The sequence below is a fragment of the Mobula hypostoma genome, chromosome 15 (genome assembly GCF_963921235.1).
Source record: "Mobula hypostoma chromosome 15, sMobHyp1.1, whole genome shotgun sequence".
In the NCBI taxonomy this organism is placed as follows: Eukaryota; Metazoa; Chordata; class Chondrichthyes; order Myliobatiformes; family Myliobatidae; genus Mobula; species Mobula hypostoma.
Window position 1 is genome coordinate 58,350,117 of NC_086111.1, and position 18,213 is coordinate 58,368,329.

An 18,213-nucleotide genomic window follows, 5' to 3' on the forward strand; every position below is an offset into this window, starting at 1 on the left:
AGGGTTTGATTTTCTTGCAATTCTTCTATGATTTTATCTTACCCACCAGTTCTGTCGAATTTATTTCAAAGCCTAATTTATTTAGTAAACATAAAGTATTTCAACAAAACATCCCAACAGGCTTTGTGAGAAAATTATTTTTATTTTAGCAGAACACTAACATATGGTACCAACCTAACACTTGATCTCAAACCATTGCTTTTAAACAGCACTACTTTGGTGTTTTTAGAAACATTTGTGCTGACATAACTGAAACAATAAACAAAAATACATATGGATTCTATAAACTTGTGTGTTAAAATTTTAATTTCGAAGTAAATATGTACTTTAAAAGTCGTGATCGCAAGCGGTTACAGGCTAACATTTTAGAGAGAGATCGAAAGCGAGGGTGAGGGCGAGGGAGAGAGAGAATGCATATACACCCTATAAAAGGTACTCACACCACCCCCCCCACCAGAAGTTTACACATTTTATTGTTTTACAACATTGAATCACAGTGGATTTAATCTGGCATTTTTGACACTGATCAACAGAAGAGACTCTTTTGTGTCAAAGTGAAAACAAAGTTCTACAAATTAGTCTAAATTTATTACAATTATTAAACACAAAATAATTGATTCCATAACTACTCACACTCTTCAAGTCAGTATTTAGTAGATGAACCTTGGGCAGCAACTGAAGCCTTGAGTCTGTGAGGATAGGTCTTTATCAGTTTTGCACATTTGGACACTGTAATTTTTCCCCATTCTTCTTTAGAAAACTGCTCAAATTCTGTCAGACTGCATGGGAATCATGAGTGAACAGCCCTTTTCAAATCCAGCCACACATCCCCAATTGGAGTGAGGTCTGGACTCTGACTTGGCCACTCCAGGACATTAACTTTGTTGTTTTTAAGCCATTCCTGTGTAGCTTTGGCTTTATACTTGGGCTCATTGTCTTGCTGGAAAATATATCTTCTCCTAAGTCACAGTTCTCTTGCAGACTGCATCAGGTTTTCCTCCAGGATATCCCTGTATTTGCTGCATTAATGTTAGATTCTACCTTCACAAGTCTTCCAGGGCTTGCTGCAGTGAAGTATCCCCACAGTATGATGCAGCCACCACCTTGCTTCACAGTAGGGATGGTGTGTTTTTGATTCTATGTGGTGTTTGGCTTGCACCAAACATAGTGTTTAGTCTGATGGCCAAAAAGCTCAATTTTGGTTTCATCAGACCATAGAACCTTCTTCCACCTGACTTAGAGTCTCCCACATGCCTTCTGATAAACTTCAGCTGAGATTTTTCAACAGTGGCTTTCTCTTTGCCATTCTCCCATAAAGCTGTGACTGGTGAAGCACTCGGGCAACAGTTGTATGTGCGGTCTCTCCCATGTCAGCCACTGAAACTTGTAATTCCTCCAGAGATGTCATAGCTCTCTTGGTGGCCTCCCTCACTGGTCCCCTTCTTACATGGTCACTCAATTTTTGGAGGACGGCCTGCTCTTGGCAGATTTACAGCTGTGCCATATTCTTACCATTTCTTGATGACTGACTTAACTGTACTCAGAGGGATATTCAGTGACTCAGAAATTTTCTTGTATCCATCTCCTGACTTGTGCTTTTCAATAATCTTTTTGCAGAGTTACTTGAAGTGTTCTCTTGTCTTCATGGTGTATTTTTTGCCAGAATACTGACTTATCAGCAGTTGGGCATTCCAGATACAGGTGTATTTTCACTACGATCAATTGAAACACCTTGACTGCACACGGTGATCGCCAGTTAACTAATTATGTGACTTCTAAAACCAACGATAATTTAGTGTGCCATATTAAAGAGCATGAATACATAAGTAATCACTTACTTTGTTTTAAATTTGTAATTAATTTAGATCATTTTGTAGAGATCTGTTTTCACTTTGACCCAAAGTATTAAAAAAAGCCAAATTAAATCCATTGTAATTCAATGTGGTAAAACAATAAAACATGAAAACTTCTGGTGGGGGGGGGAGGTTGAATACTTTTTAAATCGGCACTGTGTATATATCTTTAAAGGGACTAAAGCCCAACTCTGGTCCAACTGTAGTCAACAGGGGAAGTCAAAGACGGTATTAGATCAAAGGCTTATGATGTCGCTAAAAATAAAACAGTAAGCCTGAGGATTGGAAAAAATTCAGAATTCATCAAAGGAAAACTGGGAAATTGATAAAAGCAGAATAGAAGCATAATCTGGCCAGAAACATATAAACAGACTGTAAACGCTTCTATAGCTATCTTAAAAAGGAAAAGATTAGCAAACGCTAATACTGGTCACTTGCTGACTGAAGGAGGACAAATTATACTGGAGGACAAGGAAATGGCAAAGAACTAAAAAAATACAATCTGACGTATTTTCTCATGACAGACAAAAAACAGGGGTTCCCACCCTTTTTTATGCCATGACCCCTACTATTAACCAAGGGATCTGTGGACCCCAGGTTGGGAACCCCTGACATAAAACAAAACACCCAGAAATTGCACAGAACAGATTTGGAGTGAATGCAGAGATGAATTAACTTTGCAGAAGCAGCAGCAAAAAACAAAAAAGGGCTAACAGTGAAACAAGAACACAGAAATACTAAAAATTCAAAATTATCAGAGAAAATGTTAAAAGCATCCAGAATATTAGTAAAGCACTCAGCAAAGTTTTATAAAGACATTGGGGAAATTAATGGAACTGATAAATCTCCAAGACCTAATGACCTACATCCTTGGGGTCTGAAAGATGTGAATGTGGAAATAGTTGATGCAAAAATATTCATCTTGCAAATTTCCACTGACACTGAAAAGGTTCCAACTGATTGAAAGTTTGCAAATATAACTCCTTAGCAGAAGAGATGAAGAGGAACCAGAGTACTTGATTTTCAGAAGGTCTGTGGTAAGGTGCACGGGGATGGTTACTGAACAAAATGGGATCAAGGAGAAATATACCAAAACAGACTGAGGAGTGGGTGGCTGTTAATAGTGGGGTGTCACATAGATCAGTGATGGACTCCAGCTGCTCAAAATCACATTAATAATTTAATGAGGGATCCAAGGATAATACAACCACATTTGCTGCTAGCAATCCAAGTGTAAGGAAGATGCCATCAGTCCTGGGGCGGGGGGCAGTGTTGGACAGTGTAAGTGAATAGATATGGCATGCAGGTGAAAGGCAAGGTGAAAAAAAAACAGTAAGTTATTCACCTTGCTTGAAATAAAAAAGTGGAATTTTAAAAAATAATATGAAATGGTAGTGTTGGTGATCTGAGAGATGGGGGAGCAGTAGTGTGAGGTGGGCAGGGGAGTTGTATTTTTACATAAACCGTGAAGTTAGCATGCAGGTACTTAGTACTCAGCATTTCAGGTGAGGCCCAGCATACAAAGAAAGCACAACAGCACCTCTACTTTCCCAGAGGTTTGCAAAGATATGGCACGTCATCTAAAACTTGGACTAACTTCTATTGTTGCATGGTGGAGGGTATGCTGACTGGTTGCATCATGGCCTGGTATGGGAACACTAATGCTCTCGAACAGAAAACCCTGCAAAAAGGTGTGTGTGTGTGTGAGAGAGAGAGAGAGAGAGAGAGAGAGAGAGAGAGAGAGAGAGAGAGAGAGAGAGAGAGAGAGAGAGAGGGGGGAGGGGGGGGAGAGAGAGAGAGAGAGAGAGAGAGTGAGTGAGTGAGAGAGAGAGAGAGACCGTCCATCACCGGTAAAGCCCTCCCCAGCATTGAGCACATCTGTAAGAAGCACTGTCACAGGAAAGCAGCATCCTTCATCACGGACACCCACCATCCAGGCCATGCTGCCATCAGAGAGATGGTACAGAAGCCTCAGGACTCACACCACCAGGTTCAGGAACAGTTACTACCTCACAACCATCAGGCTCCTGAACCAGAGGGGATAACTTCATTCAACTTCACTTGCCCCATCATTGAAATGTTCCCACAACCTCTGGACTCACTTTCAAGGACTCTTCATTTCATGCTCTCAGTATTTATTGCTTTTTTTTTTGTATCTGCGCAGATTGATATCTTTTGCACATTGGTTGTTTGTCCTCTTTATTGCAAGAGGTCTTGAGTACAAGAGTAGAATCAAATTCCTGCAACTATATAAGCCACTGACAAGACAGCATCGGAAATCCCATGTACGGGCCTGCTGAATAGATAATATGTTTGCAGTAGATCGAACGCATTGAGTTTCACCAGATTGATTACCTGGAAGCCAGGGCAGTGTGTCACATGTATGGAGAAATTCATTAGACAGGATCTGTACCCTTTACAGTTAAGAATGAATGAGAGATGATCACACTGAAGTTCTTAAAGTACAAAATTTTTCACAGGACAGATGGAAGAGTGGTTTCCTGGCTAGAACCTATGGCAAAGTAAGAGCTGGTCATTCAGGACCATGTGTGAAGATACTCCTGCATCCAGACACTGCAAAACTTTAGAGTTCTCTATCCAAACGGGCCCTGGAGGTTTAGCTGATGGTACAGTATAATTTTTTAAAAACAAAGGGAAACAGGGATAATGGGTATTTGTACAGGAAAACAGAGCTAAGTGAAAACATCAGCCGTCATCTTAATGAATGGCAGAGCAGACACAGGAAGTAAACGACCTACTCTTGCTCCTAGCAGTCACCACGATCAACGAGCCGAGGGTGTTTCCGGTGAATTATTCAACAAGTGTGTATTAAACATGGCCACAAGATGGAGCTTTAACACAACAAACAGGTTTGGTGAATGGGCCATCCTATTTGAAATGCACCATTCATATTTTTAGGAAACAAGTTTCTGCATACTTACTTTGTGGCTGCGTCACCTAGCCAAGTAGATTTTAGATTGCAACTACGTGGCTAAACTAATCTCTCCTGGAACATCTTTCAATATGTAATGTGTCAATTAGCACAAAATATAAACTTTTAATAGCTCCTTGGTAATGTGAATTAACCTTAAAAAAATTTTTTTTAATTTTATTACACAAGTAGCTATGGGTATGATCAGATATTAATGAACGGGAAAGTGTTCAACTGACATCACTTCTACTCCAGAACCAAATCACTCACTTTTACTCAATTAATGTGCAGTATACACATAATACGCATTATACACACAAAAGAGAGCTTTTGGTACATTGGCCTTTATTAATCAAAGTATTGAGTATAAGAGCTGGAATGTTATGATGAGGTTGTATAAGGCATTGGTGAGGCCGAATCTGGAGTATTGTGTTCAGTTTTGGTCACCAAATTACAGGAAGGATATTAATAAGGTTGAAAGAGTGCAGAGAAGATTTACAAGGATGTTGCCGGGACTTGAGAAACTCAGTTACACAGAAAGGTTGAATAGGTTAGGACTTTATTCCCTGGAGCGTAGAAGAATGAGGGGAGATTTGATAGAGGTATATAAAATTATGATGGGTATAGATAGAGTGAATGCAAGCAGGCTTTTTCCACTGAGGCAAGGGGAGAAAAAAACCAAAGGACATGGGTTAAGGGTGAGGGGGGGAAAGTTTAAAGGGAACATTAGGGGGGGCTTCTTCACACAGAGAGTGGTGGGAGTATGGAAGGAGCTGCCAGATGAGGTGGTAAATGCGGGTTCTTTTTTAACATTTAAGAATAGATTGGACAGATACATGGATGGGAGGTGTATGGAGGGATATGGTCCGTGTGCAGGTCAGTGGGACTAGGCAGAAAATGGTTCGGCACAGCCAAGAAGGGCCAAAAGGCCTGTTTCTGTGCTGTAGTTTCTATGGTTCTATGGTTCTATACAGAACAAAGCTTGTTTTCTGAGCACATTGAGAGGTTGCACTTCCAAGTCATCATCAGCTTGTTCACTGAAGAAAATGGCCTTAAGTTAACATTCATAAAATAAAGTACCAATCTGACAACGCCAGTCCTCAGCAATAAACTCTATATTCAGAAATAAAGAGTCACTTTCTGTATCTCTGGAGTAAACTCAGTGAAGGCAGGCATCAACAATAAAATCCACGGTGCACGGGCACAGCCTTTGGCTGTTTGAGGAAAAAGGTGTTCAAAGATCAAAACCTCAAACCTAACAGTCTAACCTGGCAGCAGAGATCCCTGACCTCCTACACATTTCAAAGACAAGGACTACCTGAAGGAGGCACTTAAGTGGGACCACCAATGCTGCTCTAAATCCATGAGAAAGTTCAGCATACCGGTATCAGCATCTTCCTTAGAGCAAAGTCCACTGCCCCAAGGCTCTAATTCCAAGCACTGGGAGAAGACATATATAATGCATGGTTGACATCAGACCCTTGAAACTGCTGCACAATTCTGAGCTCAATCACGATAAGAGACTGTGTGGCGGACAGTACTTCAAGGATATATTTTTTAAAAATTTATCTTTCCCAAGTCATGAGACCTGCTGACCTGTGACCAATTAAAATGGACAAAGGATATTCAGGAAGACACTAAGAATATCTTTGGTAGAAGGTGGTCTGGTCGAAGCCAGACAAAAGTAAACAAAGGAGAATGCCTGCTGAACTACCCACTATCTGATTACTACCATCATTTCATTACTACCCCCAATGGGGAGGGGCGGGGTACAGTACCTTGGAAACCAACATTCCCCTCTCCCATCAGGTTTCTGAATAGTCCATGAATCCATGAGCACTACCTTGCTATGCTTATTTTTACTATTTATTCATTTTTATTGTAACTTTTTAAAAACTTTTATAGTTTTTATGTCTTGTAATGTACTGCTGCCACAACAACTTTCACAACATACAGTATGTCACATACAGTGATAATAAACCTGATTCTGGTCAAGTTCTTTTTACCCAGCCTACAAGAGTTTGTAGGTCTCACAGAACTGTTATTGGATATTGTCTTCCTTCAATCACAGAGACTGACTGTCTAAACAGCAGATTTGCAAGATGGACTGGGACCCTGACTTATTTTGGTGATCATTTTTAGCGATCTCAATCAATCTCCACTTTGAGGTATTTCATGCTATGATGTCAGATAGTGCGCAATCCGAGTTTTGACAAATTGGGCAAAATTTTAGAGCACATACTAGGATAGAGTGGTATGGAGAACAGAATCCAAAGTAGGCCTCAAATGGCAAGTTGAAGCTTTTCTCAGGTGTTTTTACCCAGCTCAGTACAATGGAGTTTGAAAGTATCCATCACCTTGAGAGTAGTTGCTGTTTGAAGGAATCCTCTGTTTGCTCATATCAACCTTCCCTACCAACCTGTCTGCTGATAACTTCAGGGTCTAAATCACTTCACAATCCATCCTTCCAATTGTGTGAACAAAATCCTCGGCATCATCTATATCACCTGAGCCTCATACTTAATAAGATGTCACTGCTGGGGCTTCTCAAAAAGCAGCTCCCCTTTTAATGTGCCCTTACATTACTGTAGAGTTGCTGGCTTCATAGGTTTAAAGGTCATTTATTCATTGCCTGCAGTTACTGGTTACTCAAAGTCAAAATGTCGTTGGGAGAAAGACAGAAACAAATTCAACAAGGGCATTTCTGAGAATGCTACTAGTTAATGAATGCGCTGCTGCAGGAAATGCTGTGAAGAGACTATTCCCTGCAGCGCAGCGCTACCTACACATTGATTAACAGCTGCTGGAGATCAGTCTAGAGATGACAACTAATGCTGGGAATTAGGGCCTGAACAGAATGGAGATAAACTACTAACAGGTCCAGTCACTCTAGTCAGTGAATTCAAGCTCTCTTTCTCTTGGTGAAAGAGAAACACCAATTCAGATTTTTTTTTCTTCATGTGGTCAATACTTAAGCTGACATATGAAGGACGGGATGTTGAAGATTAAAACTCCAAACCCAAAACAAAACCCATTTCTTCAAATTTACTCTAAGAACAAGTAAGCCAACACTAGTGCCCTGTTTGAGGCCAATACCCCCAGCGCAGACATTACTTTTATGCCACTCCATGGGACAAGACACCTCATTCACATACAATGCACCAGATTCCAGAAACAAAGACTCTATCCTCAAACTCTGTTACAGCTGGGAATAAGAAACGATTCAAGACTGTTCTTAAGACCTCCTTGACAAAGTGAAGCAGCCATACCGATTCCTGGGGACCCCGGAGAAGAAGAGTGCATGATAGCACTGAGAAACCGGAGACTCTGCTTCAGGAGCAGTTTGGTGCCCACTATCAACAGATGTGGTACCTCACCAAAACTACCTAATCCTCTTCGGTATCTCAAAGCCCATGTGTGGTACAGGTACTATATTAGCCTCATCAATCACCACAGAATCACACAGTGAGGAAGAAAGGACTGCCTTAGGTTGTGACTTCAGATGAGATTCTGCTTTACAGGATCTTTTGGGATCCCAGGATATTAATGGTAAGGAATTCAATAACACTGTCTTTTATTGGCTCTTTAATTCCTGCAATGTTTACTGGCATCCTGAGCATCAAACGTGGCCTCACTCTTGTGGATCAGCTTCATGTAATGTGCAAGCTTGATGTTCATCAAAGCACCTTGGTTTGAAACAAGGTTTCAATAGTGCAGGGATAGTGAGCAGATTGCAGAACAAGTCCTGTCCATGGTCAGCTGTAAAGCATTTCAATAGCTGACTGAGCCATGGCCTCTGTCTTAGCTTTCATCAGAGATCTGACAGCTAATTCTGAATACTTCTGAATGTGATTGTGGCATCTTGTTGATTACTATCTTACACTCCCTAGTATTGATTCACTTTAATATCCAATTGGCTCCAAACTTTGCAAAATTATTAAATAAAGGTACAACATTTCAAAAACGAAAAATGTAATGGCTCAAAGCTTGTAAAGTATCTAAGTAAACTCAATTAGTCCAAAACTATCAACTATCCAATGTTGTCATTGTTTCCTGCAGCAACCCCTCACAGTTCAGATGAGTGCAGATGCTTTTCTGGTCTGAATACTTCTTCCTCCGCAATCTTTTAATTCAAATGAAATTCAAATTCTCAGATTCACGTGGTGGGATTTGAATTAATATTCCACGAACAGTTAGCCAAGGACAATAACGTAATCATTATACTACCACACAGCAGTCCTTGCCTTGTTCCTCTGGAAACTGCAACTTCAAAAGATCAGCATTTGACTATTTGATGGTATAATTCAGACAGATGGTACTTGGAATATTTCTTTAAACTTACAGCAGCTGCAGACAAAGATGCATCATTAAATATGCACCAATCTAATAAAATACTACATCGAGCAGAAGCATGCAGGAACCAAAAATGGATGAATAGGCAACTAGCTAGAACAATTTAATTAGCTACTGAAGTGTACTACAGAGCCAAGATATCAATAACAATATTTCAGGCCTCAAATGTAATCCTTTCCTGTCACAATTGCTTCTTCATTGCGTTATACATAGATCAGTACAGGCCCTTCATCCCACAATGATGTGCCTACTGCAAGATCAATCTAACACTTCTTTCCCGCATTGCCCTCTATTTTTCTACCTATGTGCAATGTCTCTAATGTATCTGCTCTACCACCACTCCGACAGCACATTCCTTGCACCTACCACTCTTGTGTAAAAATCCTACCTCTGACATCTCCCCCCTCCCAATACTTTCCTCCAATTACCTGAAAATTATGCCATCTCATATTTGCCATTTCTGCCCTGGGACAAAAGCCCCTAGTTCACTCAACCTTCCTCATAAGGCACACTTTCTAATCCAGGGTGCATCTTTGTAAATCTCCCCACATCGTCTCTAAAACTTTCTCATCCTTCCTGTAATGAGGCAACCAGAAATGAACACAATACTCCAAAACTTGCATGCATGCCCAAGGCTAAACATCTGAGAATATGGATGCATTAATCATTATGCGCCGTGTTGTATGACACCATCATTATGTTCTGTGACACATGACATAGGGGATCACGGTCTCACAACCATGATTGTTCTTGGCAAATCTTTCTACAGAAGTGGTTTGCCATTGCCTTCTTCTGGATAGTGTCTTTGTAAGACGGGTGACCCCAGCTATTATAAATATTCCTCAGAGACATTCTGCCTGGCATCAGTGGTCACATAACCAGGACTTGTGATGGGTAGCTGCTGCTCATACAGCCATCCACCTCCTGCTCCCATTGGCTTCATGTGACCCTGATCGGGGGCTAAGCAGGTGCTACACCTTGCCCAAGGGTGACCTGCAGGCTAGCAGAGGGAAGAAGCACCTTACACCTCCTTTGGTAGAGACGCATCTCCACCCTGCCACCCAACTGATGCATTACCTGATACATACCGGCGCTAATAGCAACATTTTACATATAGGCCTTAAGAAGTTAATGCAATACAGAAACAGAAACAATTGCCTGAATCATACTGGGGAACCTCAGTGAAACTAGTCAAGATTTGCACATCTTTTGTCTCCCTCAATGCTGCTCACAATCCAAAAAAAAGACTTGCATTTCATAGACCTTCTTTGAAAAACATAGAAAGGCACGTATCAAGGCAATTCTCAGCTTAACAAAAAAAACATGGTGTATAAATAAAAACAATAAAGCAATCTTACATTCCATCCCGAAGCAATGGCTAATATAGTGCATTGAATAAATAGGATGCAGAAGAGGATGCTGCTAGGATTAGAGAGCGTGTGCTGAATGCAGGGCTTGGACAAACTTTAGCTGTTTGTCTCGAATGGTAGAGGCTGAGGGAAAACCTGATAGAAGTTGTTAAGATTATCAGAGGCACAGATACAGTAGACATGCAGTATCTCCCCACCCCACCGCCCGCCCCCGGTGAAATGTTTAATCACTGCCAGAACAATGGAAGGGGCAAATATGATAGAGGTGTTCAACAGGCTCTCAGATTGACTCATGAACGTGCAAGGAATGTAACATTGTGTCGGCAGAAGTGATTAGTTTAGTCAGGCATTTGATTACAAATTTCTTTATTTATTGAGATACAATATTTATTTATTTGAGCCGCACCACCCAGCATCTGCCGATTTGATCCAAGCCTAATCATGGGACACATCAGCCTCCCAGCCGCTACATCTTTGGGCTGTGGAAGGAAACTGGAGCAGCCAGAGGAAATCTACGTGGTCACGGGGAGAACGTACAAGCTCCTTACAGACAGAGGCAGGAATTGAATCCTGGTAGCTGGTACTTTAAAGAGTTGTACTAACCACTACACTACCATGCCACCCCTAGCTTAGCACAACATTATGATCCGAAGGGCCTGCTACTTTGCTGTACTTTTTTATCTACTAATAAAATGTAATGACATGATAATTTAACTTTATGTTACTTGTTATATTTCATTATGTGAATGTTCTTCTGCTATCCCCCATATACAACTGAAACTGTCCCTGTAAAAGTGCCAAGATATATTGACAAATCTACCCAAGCCTACCATGATATATTGTAGCAGATTGCTCTATGTAGTATTTCATATATTAGAATGCTTTTTAATATTATATACATGAAACACCATACATCTAGCAGTATCTTTTGATATTAAGGCATTGTAAACTGAACAAAAATTACAATCAAATACACAAGAGGGGTGATTGATAAGTTCGTGGCCTAATGTAGAAGGAGACAATTTTAGAAAACCTAGCATGTTTATTTTTCAACATAGTGCCCTCCTACATTTACGCACTTAGTCCAGCGGTCGTAGAGCATACGGATCCCTTCTGTGTAGAAGTCGGTGTCTTGGACCTCCAGAAAGTGGTCCACAGCAGGGGTGATTGATAAGTTCATGGCCTAAGGTAGAAGGAGATGAGTTATACAGCTCTCGTTACATTCATGTGCAGTTCAATTCTTTGAGTGATTATGCAGAAAGAGTGAAGTTAATAACTTATCTCCTTCCACCTTAGGCCACGAACTTATCAATCACCCCTGTTCTTGACCACTTCTACAAAGAAGGGATCCATAAGCTCCACGACCACTGGACTAAGTGTGTACATGTAGGAGGGGACTATGTTGAAAAATCAATGTGCTAGGTTTTCTAAAATTGACTCCTTCTACCTTGGGCCATGAACTTATCAATCACCCCTTGTACTTTGCTCGAAAGTAAGTCTAATATAAACATATCTTTACATTTAAATTAATCAACTAGCTCAAGATAAATATTATTCACTGTCAACTTTTCCTTTCACTGGTTATCCACTTAAGATTACCAGTACTGTAAGACAGCAATTGGAAACTTAGTGCAAGGCCATTCGACCATAACTGTCTGCAATGAATTCAGACTGAAATTTTCTGTTGATATCCCAAGAATTTTAATACTGCTCTTGAGTTACCCAAAGCCTTTTTTAAAGTTACATTAAAATACACATTATGACTTTTCACAAATTATTACTTTAAAATATATGTAATTCTACTTCATGAGTTGAAGCCTGCTCACCATATGACATCAGGAGGTGGAGACAAGCACAGCAGGGACAGCACGTTCTAAAGTGACAGTCTAGGTGGACATTGCCACCAATGTAACATTTAATTTTCTTGCTTAATTTGCAAACTCTACATTTTGAAATGCAACAGCACCGTTTTTCTGGAAATGAAGCAGCACCATTGAAATAGGCAGACTTTCAAACATCACAGTTTTTGTAACATCATTCCCATAACACAAGGATTCTTTTTGTAATGTAAGGATTCTTTTCTCAACGTGCAGATTCGCAGAAGAAATGAATACTTTCCAACTAAAAGTAAACACAATTAATAAAAACAAAACTACAAAGCAAGTAATACACCAGGGATTAAAGAAATCTAATGTCAAAGCTCTTTGACTTCATTTAAACACGAGCCATTATAATTTTAAACAAATCGCAAAATAAGGTCCCACTTCAGAAGTCCAGAAGAAAAATACCACATATACAATTCTCCCATGACAGGAGAGAACTGGATCTTGAATACCCTCTGTCTGTCTGTCTGTCTAGGTACCAAATCCAATGTGTACTTTGGTGACCATGGTTTTCCATATAGATCTATCCTTCGTTTTTTGGATGACTTCCATTTCCTCGAAGTATAGCCACCTGGCTATGCTTTTGATGTACATAAGCTGAGGTCTTCCTCTAGGTTTGCTCCCCTCAATCTTTCCAGAGAGTGTGAGTTTTTCTAGTTCATCCTTTCACATGATGTGTCCTAGGAATCTGAGTTGACTTTCTCTTATTGTTGGTACGAGTGATCGAACTGCTTGGGCTCTTCTGAGAACTTCTTCATTTGATGTGTGTGTGGTCCATGATATTTTTAACATTCTCCTGTAGAACCATAATTCAGCTGCTTCTAGTCTCTTTTCCATTGCTGGGGAAATGGTCCAGCAGTCACTTCCATAAGTCAGGATAGAATAAATGTAGCACTGTAGTATCCTGTTTTTAGTGTGCGTGCTCATCTTTCTGTCTGTTAATATGGTCTTCATTTTTTGCCATCTTCCCAAAAAATGAAGACCCTCTGTACTTCACCTGATAATTATTCATAAATTTTTAAGCAAAACCTCACAACATCTGACCTACAATATTGACCCAGGCTATGGCTCAACTTGCAATAAATCGCTGAATTGATCTGCTTTCTGCAGTTCAGCCTCACTGATCAATCCTCAGGACACAGAAGATCAGTTTTGTACCTCTCTTCCCCACCACCACCGTGCTTGAGCATTTCCGCGAGGTATAGTTAGCCAATGCCATACTCAATATTCAAGGCTGGGCAGAACATTATGCATTTGTACTTTGACCTTCCTATACTTAGAAAAGCAGTCCAGTTTTATGTTCCTACTATGAATTGCATATTAATATTGATTTGATATATGAGAGTATACATTAATTTAAAATGTAATGTACTGTAAGAGTGAAATTTGAGCATTGGCTAAAATGAAGAAAAATCCTTAAGGTAATTCTTCACTGCATTCAACTAATCCACAAGTTATAGAAAGGATAATTAGAACACAGAACAGTATAGTACAGTACCAGCCCTTCAGCCCACAAAGTTGTGCCAACCTTCTAACGTACCCTAAAATCAATCTAACCCTTCCCTCCTACATAACCCTCCATTTTTCTATCATCCATGTGCCTATCTAAGAGTTTCTTAAATGTCCCTAATTAATCTGCCTTTACCACACACCCACCAATCTGTGTAAAAAAGGCCTACTGTTGGCATCCCTACCAATATTCCCTCTAATCTGTAATGACCAGTGCGCTCAAACATCTTGTGCCGTGCAACTTCTTTGCCTCGTGACAACTACATGTGCGCACTGCATTTTATATATTGAGGTATTCATTTTAACAGCTAGCAAATCACTGTCAATAAGAATTTTGATTTCAATAGACAACAGGTGCAGAAGTAGGCCATTCGGCCCTTCAAGCCAGCACCACCATTCACTGTGATCATGGCTGATCATCCACAATCAGTACCCTGTTCCTGCCTTCTCCCCATATACCTTGACTCCACTATCTTTAAGAGCTCTATCTAACTCTTTCTTGAAACAATCCCGAGAATTGGCCTCCACTGCCTTCTTAGGCAGAGCATTCCACAGATCCACAACCCTCTGTGTGAAAAAGTTTTTCCTCAACTCCGTTCTAAATGGTCTACCCCTTATTATTAGACTGTGGCCTCTGGTTCTGGACTGCCCCAACATCGAGAACATGTTTCCTGCCTCTAGCATGTCCAATCCCTTAATAATTTTATATGTTTCAATCAGATCCTCCTCATCCTTCTAAATTCCAGTGTATACAAGCCCAGTCCCTCCAATCTTTCAACATATGACATTCCCGCCATCCTTGGAATTAACCCAGTGAACCTATGTTGCACTCCCTCCATAGAAAGAATGTCCTTCCTCAAATTTGGAGAACAAAACTGCACACAATACTCCAGGTGGGGTCTCATTAGGGCCTTGTACAACTGCAGAAGGAAGTCTTTGCTCCTTTACTCAACTCGTCTTGTTATGAAGGCCAACATGCCATTAGCTTTCTTCACTGCCTGCTGTACATGTATGCTTACTTTCAGTGACTGATGAACAAAGACACCCAAATCTCGTTGTACTTCCCTTTTTCCTAACTTGACACTATTCAGATAGTAATCTGCCTTCCTGTTCTTGCCATCAAAGTGGATAACCTCACATTTATCCACATTAAACTGCATCTGCCATGCATCTGCCCACTTACCCAATCTGTCCAAGTCACCCTGCATTCTCATAACTTCCTCCTCACATTGTCACCCAGCTTTGTGTCATCTACAAATTTGCTAATGTTACTTTTAATCCCTTCATCTAAATCATTAATGTATATTGTAAATAGCTGCAGTCCCAGCACCGAGCCTTGCAGTACCCCATTAGTCACTGCCTGTCATTCTGAAAAGGACCCGTTAATTCCTACTCTTTGTTTCCTGTCTGCCAACCAATTTTCTATCCATGTCAGTACCCTACCCCCAATACCATGTGCTCTAATTTTGCCCACTAACTTCCTATATGGGACCTTATCAAAGGCTTTCTGAAAGTCCAGGTACACTACATCCACTGGCTTTCCCATGTCCATTTTCATAATTACATTCAAAAAATTCCGGAAGATTAGTCAAGCACGATTTCCCCTTCGTAAATCCATGCTGACTCGGACCTATCCTGCTACTCCTATCCAAATATGCCGCTATTTCATCTTTTATAATTGACTCCAGCATCTTCCCCACCACTGATGTCAGACTAACTGGTCTATAATTGCCTGTTTTCTCTCTCCCTCTTTTCTTAAAAAATGGGATAACATTAGCTACCCTCCAGTCCGCAGGAACTGATCCTGAATCTATAGAACATTGGAAAATGATTATCAATGCGTCCACTATTTCTAGAGCCACCTCCTTAAGTACCCTGGGATGTAGACCATCAGGCCCTGGGGATTTATCAGCCTTTAGTCCCGTCAGTTTAACCAACACCATTTTCTGCCTAATGCGAATTTCCTGCAGTTCTTCTGTTATCCTAGGTCCTCTGGGCACTATTACATCTGGGAGATTGTTTGTGTCTTCCCTAGTGAAGACAGATCCAAAGCACCTGTTCAGCTCGTCTGCCATTTCCTTGTTCCCCACAATAACTTCACCCGTTTCTGTCTTCAGGAGCCCAACTTTGGTCTTAACTAATTTTTTCCTTTTCAGATACCTAAAGAAGCTTTTACTATCCTCCTTTATATTCTTGGCTAGCTTACCTTTGTACCTCATGTTTTCCCCCCATATCGCCTTTTTAGTTATCTTCTGTTGCTCCTTAAAAGTCTCCCAATCCTCTGGCTTCCCGCTCATCCTTGCTATGTTATACTTCCTCTCTTATTTCCTCTGGGTTTAATCGTTTACACTCTCATTCATCTGCATGCTCACAAAACATAGGCCGCAGGCCTGTAGTGGGTAATGAAGGATTTTCTCACCAGAGCTTTTGCACACCGTACATATGTGATTTGCTTGTTAAATAATACTTTTAAGAGCCAAGTTTCCAAATATCACTCTACTTCGTCCCACTTCCTAATTCTCCAGCAACTATATCATTGCAACAACACATGCAGGTAAAACCAGTTTCTGTATTGTACATAAATATTTCTTGTAGCTGCACATTCCTGACCTCATGAGCTTTCAGTGTGGTAGTTTGTACTGTTTCATTAAGCCATTTTGTTTTAAATGAACTAGCCGTTCTTTTGCGCTTCGCACCCATTGCTTCTTTCGATATTGACATAGTGAATCAATAATTTCTTCAATAAAAAGTGTAAATAAGCCAGTCCTAAAATTTGCAGACAAATCATCGCAAACTCCATACCGTCAACACTATCTGCATCAGAAACCAGAAAAGGAAAGGTGATTGTGTACGATCATGAAATATACTTAACATGCCAACAAGGTAGAGGGTGACAACCTTTTGTGCGTAGTTTAACTTCCTCTGTGCACTAGTAGCAAAAGATGTGTGCATGCGCACACCTCAGAGAAAACAGTGATCCCCACTATACTTTCCTCCAATCATCATATAATAGTCATTTCCACCCTGGGAAAAAGTGACAATTATTTAAGTACAATTCCATAAAGGTATGTTTTTTAAAAAAAATACTAGCTCCTAGCAGTACAGTGGTGCCACTAGCAGAGCAGTTACCACACAATTCCAGTGACCCAAGTTCAAATATGACCTCTTCTTCTACCTATCGGGAGTTAGCATTTTACTCCTCCATGACCACACTTGTCCTCCATGTGCTCCGGTTCCAAGAAAGTAGAACTGGCATGGATGAGTATTTGATGGTCAGGCAGAAGCAGTGAGCCAATGGGAAACACAAGAGATGGCAGGTGCTGAAATCCAGAGCAAAACGCAAGATACTAGAGGAAGGGATACAGACACAGCAGACATTTTGGGTTGAAACCCTTCAACTGGAATGAGAGAGGAGAGATAGCTTGTAAAAGTGGAGGTGGGGTGGGGGGAGGGGGGAGGAGCAAATGACCCAGGTTCAATCGTGATCACAGGTGAGTAGCGGTATAGGATGGATGAGGGGAAAATTGAAATAGTGACAGAAATTGAGAGGTGAGAGGTGCAGGCACCAGAAAGCTACAGATGATAGAATCTGATTCATAAGCAAGGTGTAACATGTAATGTACAGATGTGCGCAGCTACAGTATACATCATATGTACTCTGTCTATTGCTACCAGACAACGAGCGAGTTCATTATCAGTAATTGATGTGGCTGTTGTAAGCCGGCCTGCTGATGGGTCAATTCCATGTATATCACTCCCCACATCCCACTTTTCAGATCACAAGGAGACACTTTTTCTCCACCCCCACCAACTTCTCCACCATCCATCATGATTCTAGACCTGACCCTATGATAGATATTCAACTGTATCTCCAGTTTGCTAAGCTTGCTTTCTAAATAGCAGTTGCCATTTGAAAGGAAGTAAACTTTAAACTAGATTGCTTTGTTTAACTTCTGTTCGTACATAGAAGTTAGTCTGCAGTTCTTGAAGTGTGAATAAAAATCACTCTTTATAGAACAGATCTGCAAATAGGCTCTATAGCTTGAAGATGTTGTGTCTGTAAAGAGTGACTGCACATGCTTTATTATTGCTCAAGAATAGAGCATAAGCCAATGCACTGTATAATTTATGTTGTTTCAAACAGACAAGCTGACTCCTAAGTTGCTTACTTTAAGGTAACTTGCAGAACAGATGAATGATATCATTTACCACATCAATAACTAACGTGTTTATAGTTGGAAGAGTTTTATGTACTCAGAAGTTAGCTTTACAGCATTAATGGTAGCTAGCCAAGATCTATGTCTCCAAAAAAA

General features: G+C 40.5%; 1 protein-coding gene across 2 annotated transcripts in view; it reads right to left on the reverse strand.

The window, feature by feature from the left end:
* The window catches only part of hdac11 (histone deacetylase 11), a 118,931-nt gene that overhangs the window by 25,504 nt on the left and 75,214 nt on the right, over window positions 1-18,213 (reverse strand). The window lies entirely within an intron of this gene.